We start from the raw sequence: 10,767 nt of genomic DNA on the forward strand, positions 1-10,767 counted from the left end.
TTAGAAAGCTTAGAGTCACAAGTGTCACTCCTATAATGGCTTACAAACACCAAAAGCAAGAGGATGAAGAATAAGGAGAAAGGAGGCTGCCCAAAATCGTCCAAAACCCTAGAGGAACTCCTCACCACGTTTTTGGGGCTTAAGGGTAGTATATATACATGTAGGCTATTAGGGTTTTCAACTAGGAAACCCTAATCTGACTGCTTAAGCCCTAAGCAGCCCATGGATTCCTTTGGTATATCCCTTGGACGATTTCTAATGGGCTTCCCCATAGAATTTGTCCAACTTATATATTATTAAGTAATCCATAGCCCAAATGCAACTATCTTATAGTTACAGTTTCAGTCCCTTAAGTTTAATTAATCTCTTTTAGCCACAAAATTAATTATCAATTAATTCTTGACTAATATTAATTAAACAATATGATTTCTCCTTTAATATATTATTCTCATAATATATTAATAAATCATAATTAATCCTCTCTCTCCATAATTCATCCTATCAAGTTGCTTTGGTGAAGGCAACCCAAAAGGACCATGCACCATCGGGTCAAGTACATACCAAAATAGTTATGGACTTAGACACTAATCCAATAGTCTCCCACTTGGATAAGTCTAATAACTATTCTGTGTATGACTTCAGATCCTGATCTGCAATCGTAGCTTTCAAAAGCTGCTGTCAACTCTGATCTTATCAGATACGCGTGTCCTTTAGATAAGGGATCATATATTCCTCCATTCTAGATATCGTATAGATATAAGACATGAATTCTAATCATTCTCTCTATACTATTTCCCGACTTCCGATTTATGAAGACTGACAATAGACTACAATTGATCACATCAAATTAGTCTTGGCTTGGCCAAGCGCTTAGGTGCCATCACTAAATCATCGAAGGCCCACAAATATCACTTTCATCCTACTTTGGATAAAAGGAACGGATAAAATTTGACTCAATGCTCGCTTGCACTCACTTACCGAATCATACACAACAATATGTTTTATAACTCCAAGTTACTGGTGCGTTTACAAATTATCAATGTGCAACCGACTTGCAAGATACAACTCACACATCTCGGTTTTAAGAATATAAGATATTATCATCTCACCAATCATTCGTGATATAATTCATGAAGTGATCCAAGTGAACGTGGGTTTAATCCAATGCTCAAATCATATTCATAAGCACTCATGAACGTTGCAACAAACATTTGCTTATGTCTAATACACTTTAGACATCCACACACCAATTCATGACAGTCTTCATTCATACCTACTTCCAACATATGAACGATTGTGGTCCGTTCGAATAATTTGATTATTCTGAAATAATTAATTATTCAGGAAGTCAAAACATGCAAAGTGAAACACAAGAATAATACTAATCCCATATGGCCCCAAACTCTGGGTATAAATAAACATTTTATTTATCACCATATCGATTACTAATTAGTTGTTGTTTCGGGTAGTCAACTTCTTACTTGAATTATTAAAACACTTGTCCCATGCTCTTAGCATGCACACAATGTTTAACTACGGTTTTTACTTTGTGAAATAGATCAAATGAATACATTTCCAATCATACTCATTTCACAACTCCAAATCTTTTTCACTAGTGAAAGAATATCAAATTCTTGCCACTTATACAATATGTTAGATTCTAACATTTTATGCAATGATCCTTTCGTAATGTCATAGCACAAAATCACAATGACTATTGCCAATGAAATTACAAAGTCCTCTATTTGAGATTGTTACAATACAATTCCATAGACGTGATGTCTCTCACTCAAAGTACATTCCTTTGAACATACTTTTGCATAAAATTTTCTAATCTAGACATTTCCATATTTTCCATATGACAACTCATTCTTAATAGAATCTTATCTATTCATAATAATGTCGATATGGTCCATCCAATACCATACTTCCAACTACTCATAAGCGACCAATCCTCAGCAAGCTTTGGATCATCCTTTGATAGTTGTTTAATTATCTTAGTCAAAACCGATTCTTGTCATTTTTCCCTCTAAATGCGCTAGACATTTGGAAAATTTTAGAATGGTTAAATATTATAGCACTTGCAATCATTCCTATACCCGAAGCGTATGGGACACGATGCATAATGTCTTACATAAAGATACGATACTTTATCAATCTTTTGCCATAATATTTTATGTGTCACGTTCACACAATTCGAACTATGAAGAGGGATGCCGTAATCATAATCGAAATTTGAGAACGCACTATGTATCCTTGACTAAATTTATTAACATTCCACAACCTAAGCCTTTAGATTTGAAATGAAGCATAATATTCTCTCCCTTAATTACAGCAAAACAACTATTCAACCCTTACGACTTTGCAAAGTATAACTCTTGTTTTCTATAAATAATATTTCTAACTTGCAATACTTGCCTTAATAATCATACAAGCACAAAATTTATGCTCCCACTATGATGATGATTATTATCATATAAGCATAACACTTATGCTCCCACTAGCTTTGACATGATAATCCTCTATCTAAGTTTCTTAAACTTATACACCTTTACCTTAGATAGTTCATATGTGTGTCTAAACAATTCAGATTAATTGCCAAATCTCACAATTCGAATCATGGAAAGGGATACCGTAACCATAATCGGATTTGAGAATACAATTTTCACAATCACTATCTTCTTAAAATCTCTCTTAGTGAAAGCATTTCCTCACAGTCATTTTCATGAAGGAGGGAATCTTATGAAACTTAGATTTTAATGGTGTATGTGTTCCTATCCATGCGAATTTGTCAAAACCAATGTTTGCGACAAATCCAAACTCATATGAACCGATCATTCTCAATCTTGATTTCTTGCCTTATGGTAACACCAGTACCCACCATGTCTTCCAAGTAGTTAAGCAGCTCACCCTTTCCTATCAATGTACTTTCCATCGATCATGGTGCTTGCCTTTTATACATTCAAATGAGAACTCATAGAACTCACATGCATAATTAACTCAATTGGAATGGCACAGAAACAAGGTAGTGTCAACACGATAGGTTGTAAAACTCAACTCGTGTGCTAGTGAAGATCGATAAGGTTTATTCTTGATTAGTTCTTGAAGCTTTTCGAGACCATTAAGACTCCCACTGACTCCTTGACATATAAGATTCTCTTGTCAATAAACATTTTTCGACAAACAAATATTCAAGAGTTAGTGTAGCTTTTATCAAGACAAAACACTTCACAAAATTGGTCCTAGTTGGTCTTTGTCTTATCCAAGACATCACAACTTTCCAATTTCAAATGTGCGAGAATAAGAAAACCTTTTTCAATTCCACATTTGATGAATGTTATAAACCTTCTTAAGACTTGTCACTCAATGTTACAATCTTAACTCTAAGACTTGTTTTTGGAACGAAGTATGATTGACTTCTTGATTTAACCATTTCTTCAATTCTTGATTCCTTTTCTCAGACATACAATTGTACTAAGACTCACTTAAAGGATCAATTGAGATATGGTTCTTAATCATTAAGACTTATCATAAAACATAATAAAAGGTACTCTCCCTTCTTCTTAGAATAGAGAAACTTTTATCTTTCTGCCTACTTGATTCTTCTTATTCGTTTTTCTAGTGATTGAAACTCTTTCAATCAATTCAGAATTATACTCAATCTTATAAGTATAACCATATTCACTAAACCTTTAGTAAATCATGACGAATATCTTTGTTACTCTTGTGGTGGACTTGATCAACACACAACTTTGTCTATTCGATCTCTTAGTCCTTCATTTGACACTTTATCAATGAATTAGTCTAATTTCAAAATATGAAAATTTCTCATACGTCATGCAACCAAGTTGTATGATTCCAAGTTTCTATCCAATTGAAACTTGGGCGATGAGAAACTTTCCTTATTTGGTAAATTCTTGACATTTCCACAAATAACATAATTAAGAATCAAATCCATTATTGCTAATAATAGAAACTTACAAACATCAATTTTTTATACACGCCATTGCAAGGATAAATAAAATTAAATTTTATTTTATTGCGGAAAAATTTGTCCTTACAATGCAATTCATTGAAAAACTATGTTAATACATATTTCTTAGCAATCTATTCTAACTCCAAGTAGTAGCTCAAAATCTAATCTTCAACCAATGCGATCGAAAACCATTTCTTCACGATTAGATTCCGCTCACTTCTTCCCTTAAGCTTCCTTTCTTTTCTATGATCCTACAAAACACCAAATGTAATCTTATCACATCATGTATTAAGAATCTAGAACAAGAAATTAAAAGAGTTAGTTAATGGATTTTACCTAAAGCAGAGCCATACGTTTTGACTCTCCCATCTCTTAGATCTCTTAGGTAAATAGGGCAGCTTGTCTCCAATGCCCCTTCTCTTGGCAATAAAAGCAAATTGACTCTTTTGGAACAGCACACGAAACTACTTCTGACTTTTCCATTCTCTTATGGTCAAACTTTTCGATCATGACATGCCTTTCATTGCCATTGCCTATATCCATAGAGGTCTGGAAGGCAGATCCACCAATCAACTTTGCTTTTCCAGTGCGCCAAATCATTGTTGATTCAGCAACAATAAGCATATATGTGAGATCAATGAGGGTTAGGTCGTGGTTCATCATATAGTACTCTATTACGAACTCACTATATGAGTCAGGAAGTGACTGAAGACCCCAGTCAACGGCCAGCTCCTCACTAACAACAGATCCCAACATTCTTAATCTATCAATGTGTGACTTCATCTCTAGGATGTGTGCACACACTGACTTTCCTTCTTCACGTTTACTTGCCAAAAGGGCTTGAGTGAGTTTGAACTTTTCAATCTTTTGAACTTGTGGCTTAGGGAGAACAATAGGAGGAGGTGGAGGAAGTGAAACACGATCTCTTGTTCCTCGATCGAATCGTGGAATATCATCTTCAAGTGGAAAGCTTGTTCCACGGGATTTGGGAAGACCATAGTTGTCGTACTTTGACATCTACAAAATGGGAGAATAATTAAATTCAAGTTAGTTGATTGATTGAGTCCTTAATAAATCACCCAAATGATATATTAAGGCTAGGACCCAACACAATACTCCACAACTTAGGAGAGGGATTCTGTAACCCAAATTGAAGAACATTTGAAGGTAAGTGAATGACGATTCACTAATTTTCCACCATGAAAAACGAAAAACAAATTAAGTTTTAAATGCTATTGAAAATTCCTAGATCTTTTGAGATTCATTGAACTTTTCAATGACATGTTTAAATCTCGATATGCCCCTCTAGTTTGTGACTGGGATACCGAGGATCACAAAGCGGGTGTGAATAACCATGCAAACTTACATGGTGCCCCCACATGTTACAGTCATCTATTCGATGTGCCGGTTAACCACACACGCTCCACCGAACTATGACAAACATTGAGTCACCCTTTGCTACCTTTGCTTAGAACTATTTAGTGTGTCGGTTAACCACACACGCTCCACTAACGTCTTCGCAAGCGCACAAAGTGTAATTTCATGGAATTGCATCATTTCACTTTTGCCTAAAGTAACTAAGATTGGGAATTTTTATGAAAGCATTTAGTTACTTTTGTACTTCATTATACTTATAACGGAAGGTTTCCGTCCTATCCTACCCATTCGGCTAACGACCCTCCACTAGTCAAGAGTGCGGTGGGTAAGAGTGGATACCCATTCAATCGCCATTTTACAGGCAATTTCCTTAAACACCCCTTATAGGCCAGCTTCGTGAATAAGGCCTACTAATGGTAAGACTGACTTTTACTCATACATAAATATAATGTTAGACTTTTAATGTTATATATAGTATAGGGTGTATTTTACACTTTTAAAAGACTAGGTGGTCTAATTTAATAAATTATACTTTTAATTTAACTAAATGTGAACCTAAATTTTATGGATTTATTAAATCTCCTTTAATTATAAACCTTAATTAATTAATAAAACCATAAGTGTGTGATTTGAACTTTTCAAAACAATACTAGGGTTTTAGAATTTAACATTTCTAAATTAAACTATTAATCAACTTTTAAATTCCAAAACTTGAGGGCAAGTTTTGAAACATTTCAAAACATCAAGGATCAAATAGCAAATAATTTAAATTAAACAATTAATTTAATGATTATCTAAATTTGACCTAATTTCAATTTCTTGCAAGATAAGTTACCCAATTAATACAAATAATCAATCTTTAATCATATAAGGAAGTTATTATCTAATCAATTGGTAAATATCTTTTGTTTAATTAAGGAAATACTCAAATATAAGATAAAATTCGAATATTAAAGACCCAAAACAATTAAGGCAAGTATCCTCAAGCAAAACAGCAAGAAATCCCGAAACTGCCTCCTTCTGACGCTCGAACTCGCCGAGTTCCTCTATGGACTCGCCAAGTTGGAGCAGCTCGCCGAGTCCACATTGGAACTCGCCAAGTTCATCAGACAGGGGACCAAAAATCAATTTTTGAAGCTTGAACAAATAACCAAGGCATCAATACAATACAAACCAATCTAGGCTTTGATACCACTGATGGGTTTTAGCCATAAGAGCATCCTATGTGCTCATGCAAACCCTAATGCTTGGATCTAGGTTTTTCTATTGTACATGCAATTCATCCAAGACTTTAAACCCTAGTTCTAGCATACAATTAATCATATTAACATGTGAAAGGGTTTTTTTTTTTATCTTACCTTGACTGTTATGTAGCAATAACAATCTCAAATCCTCCTTGTAGTGACTTTAGAAAACTTAAAGTCACAAGTGTCACTCCTCTAATGGCTTACAAACACCAAAAACAAGAGGATGAAGAATAAGGAGAAAGGAGGTTGCCCAAAATCGTCCAAAACCCTAAAGGAACTCCTCACCACGTTTTTGGGGCTTAAGGGTACTATATATACATGTAGGCTATTAGGGTTTTCAACTAGGAAACCCTAATCTGACTGCTTAAGCCCTAAGCAGCCCATGGATTCCTTTGGTATATCCCTTGGACAATTTCTAATGGGCTTCCCCATAGAATTTGTCCAACTTATATATTATTAAGTGTAACGCCCGTAGATCAGGGCTAGTCAATTTAGAGACGATAGGCGTCAAAAATGACTTTTTGATGGAAGATTATCTAGAAGGATTAATCTTAACCAAGTTGTAGTATATGTCACAAGGTTTCCGTGCATATAAAGAACGCCAAAATCCGAGTTATAACGAAGAAGTTATGACCTGTCGAAGTTTCGCGACAGAACCGGCACGACATAGCGCAACGTAAAAAGTGAATTTACGTTAGAGCGGTATTTAGCCTTAGCAATCTAAACGAGGATCGAAGGTCTCGTTGTTGGTATCGAAGCGATAAAAAGTTAGGCGAGAACGGACGTCAAACGAAGAAGTTATGAATTTATAACGAAGTTTTTATGTCGCGGCCTACTAAAAATAAATAATAAAAATAAATTCAAAATTAGCCGACGGAGTCTAAACGAAAGTTGTAGAGCGTAGTCTCACCTTCGTGTGGATATAAAAAATGTCGAAAACAGAGTTCGTATGAAGAAGATATGAATTTCCGAAGTTTATTAAATAAATTTTATTTATTTTTAATCTTTTAATCCGGCGTTATCCGAAGACGAGTCACCGGTCTGATCCGAGGTACGTGCCGCGTACTCGTGTACGCCATGCGTACTCCGAAGGTGTCGACATCGCAGCAAGTGGCTTCGGATACGTAAGCAGTGACGTTTCTCGGACTAGTACGCCCCGCATACTGGCGTACGCCCCGCGTACGTGCGAGGCTCAGCCCCTATAAAAGGCTTGCGAGGGCAACCGAGAGTTTTGTTCATTTCTTCTCTCTCCCGTTTTGCATCAGTTTGCGTGCCAGAAATACCCCGAAGCCCTGATATTGTTCTCAAGCCTCGAAGCAAGTCCCGAGATCCCGAAAATCCCGAGAAGTGCGGTTCCCGAGCCGAAGCTCTGCCCGCGAGAAGTTCGATTTTTGAAGAGATCTTCCAGATCTGCTGAGGATTACTACTTCTGCAAGTCGTAGTGTTGTCCGATCATCTTCTGATCAGGTGAGTGTATACTACCTTTCACAAACACGATAATAATATAAGTATGGTTTGAGTGTATTAAGTATATTGCTGTTTATACGAGTGAGTGTGTAGTTACTTTCTTCTAACACATAAATATTAAGTATTTTCTATAAAATACGTGCTATGTGTATGATATAAAGTTGTTTATATGTGTGGGTGTATAGTCCCTTTCATAAACACGGGTATAATACAAGTATTGTTTGAATGTATCACGTATATGTTTGGGAGAGTGTGTGGTTATTTTCTTCCAACACATAAATATGAAGTATTTGTTATAAAATACGTGCTATGTGTTTATATATTGTTGTTTATTTGAGATGAGCATGGAATGAATGTCTTATATAGTTTTTAAATGAGTTAAACTGTATATGTATTCCATATCTACAAATATGTTGGATAGAACATGGGTAGATGAGATAGTTGGTATGTGATAAAATGATGATGTATGTAAGATGATTAAGAATGATATTGGCAGATGCACCAATTAGAGAATGTCATAATGCTAGCAGATGCGCTCAAGCATAGTATTGGTAGATGCACCAAAGAGAAAGTGACATAATACTAGTAGATGCACTTAAGTATAGTATTGGTAGATGAAACTAAAAGAGCATGCCTTAATGCTAGCAGATGCGCTTGAGAATAATGTTGGTAGATGCAACAAGTAGTGAATGTCGTGATCTTGGCAGATGCGCCAAATAGAGATTGTCATAACAATAGCAGATGCGCTTATAGGATAATCTTGGCAAATGCGCTTATAAGATAATGTCGGCAGATGTGCCTAAAAGAGAATGTCATAAACCTGGCAGTCGCGCCTCATAGTGTATGACGTAATCCTGGCAGAGGCGCTTAAAGGAAAATGTTGGCAGATGCGCCTTATATAGCAATGGAAGTTTGTGTAAATTCCTTAGGTCAATCCTTAGGAATGAAGGAATGACGAGTAGTTGAATTCCTAGGGTAAACTCCTAAGAAACATAATAGGGATGAGTAATTGAGTTGATTGTTTGATGGTTGAATATAATAATTGTATTATTGTGGGTTGAAAACCCTATATGCTCACCAGGCTCCCAAGCCTGACCCACTCAGTTTTCTTTGCATTACAGGTAATGGCACAAGAGTATAAGTTGGTGGACTTGACGAGAGATTTTGGATTATAGGCCAGTAGTTATGAATAACTGTTGTAAGGTCTATTTATTATTGTTTATGCTTTTGGTCTGTATCGGAACATGACATCCCGAGGTTTTATTATTTAATGAAAATACATTCTCTTTGAGAAACGTTTTGATAAATGGTTATCATATTTTATTTTGGGAACAAATTCCGCAACCGTTTTCTTTAAACGATCACTCTGATTTATAAAACAAAGCATAAACAAATCGGTCTTTTTTGGCCGTGAAAAAGGGGATGTCACATTAAGTAATCCATAGCCCAAATGCAAATATCTTATAATTACAGTTCCAGTCCCTTAAGTTTAATTAATCTCTTTTAGCCACAAAATTAATTATCAATTAATTCTTGACTAATATTAAAATAAACAATATGATTTCTCCTTTAATATATTATTCTCATAATATATTAATAAATCATAATTAATCCTCTCTCTCCATAATTCATCATATCATGTTGCTTTGGTGAAGGCAACCCAAAAGGATCATGCACCATCGGGTCAAGTACATACCAAAATAGTTATGGAGTTAGACACTAATCCAACATCTGAAAGGTCAACCCTCGTCCAGGAATGGAAGTCATGAGCATCGTTATACAGTTCTGTGTTTCCACTCTTCCGTCTCACGATCCACATATTTAAAGTGTCATAAAAGCCCCATGAGATAATCCCTGACCTATCATCATATACATCTCTAAAGCGATTCTCTCCAAGATCTGTAATAGTGATGTTAGGCTGATCCCCAAGAGCATTTTGATCTGAGCTCCTTTTAAACAAAAGGTGACCTTTCTTAGCTGCCTTGGCTAATTTGGCATGTTTCAGAGCTACCACACTTGGCACTTGAGCTGGTTCCTTATCGAATCAATCCACAACTCGAGGAGTTTGAGCAGATGTAGGAACAACGAGGGCATCTTGATTAGGGATATAAATTCTGGGCTCATCGACGGATGACTTAAAGTTATCTCCAAGTTCTTCTTTAAGTCGTAGTAACTTGCAGCGAGAATACCTAAGTGAGTCTAAAGATCGGTAATTTTCTTTGTATTTAACACATTGTCTTCTTCAAGATCAGCAACTTGAATCTTGAGCTTGGAGTTTTCACTCAAAAGATCGGTCACCTGAATGTCAAGCTCAATATTCTTCTGATTTAGCACATTTGTCTCCATTTGAAGAGCAAGAAGTGTGGGATTAACTTATCCTGAGGGACCTTCTCCAATAGAAATTCCCTTGGCTCGGGAGGAAGGCATTGAGCTTTGTTCTTGAGCCAAATGCATGACAAGCCTCACAGAGGCAACGTCATGATCAGGCCTGGGAAGAAAGAATCTAGCAGGAGTTGAATAACCACCGGCTTCTTAAGTGGTGTTAGGTCCTTCATTGATAAGTCCTGATGAAACAATAGGAGTAGTGGTTGATGGTTGTGTTGGGAGGCCTTGAAGTATATCAGAATCAAGAATCCCCTATCTGGGATCACGTCTTCTTCTTTTCAGAGGAGGTTGAAAAGTCTAGGTTGTTGTATAATC

The sequence above is a fragment of the Lactuca sativa genome, chromosome 1, assembly GCF_002870075.4.
Source record: "Lactuca sativa cultivar Salinas chromosome 1, Lsat_Salinas_v11, whole genome shotgun sequence".
In the NCBI taxonomy this organism is placed as follows: domain Eukaryota; kingdom Viridiplantae; phylum Streptophyta; class Magnoliopsida; order Asterales; family Asteraceae; genus Lactuca; species Lactuca sativa.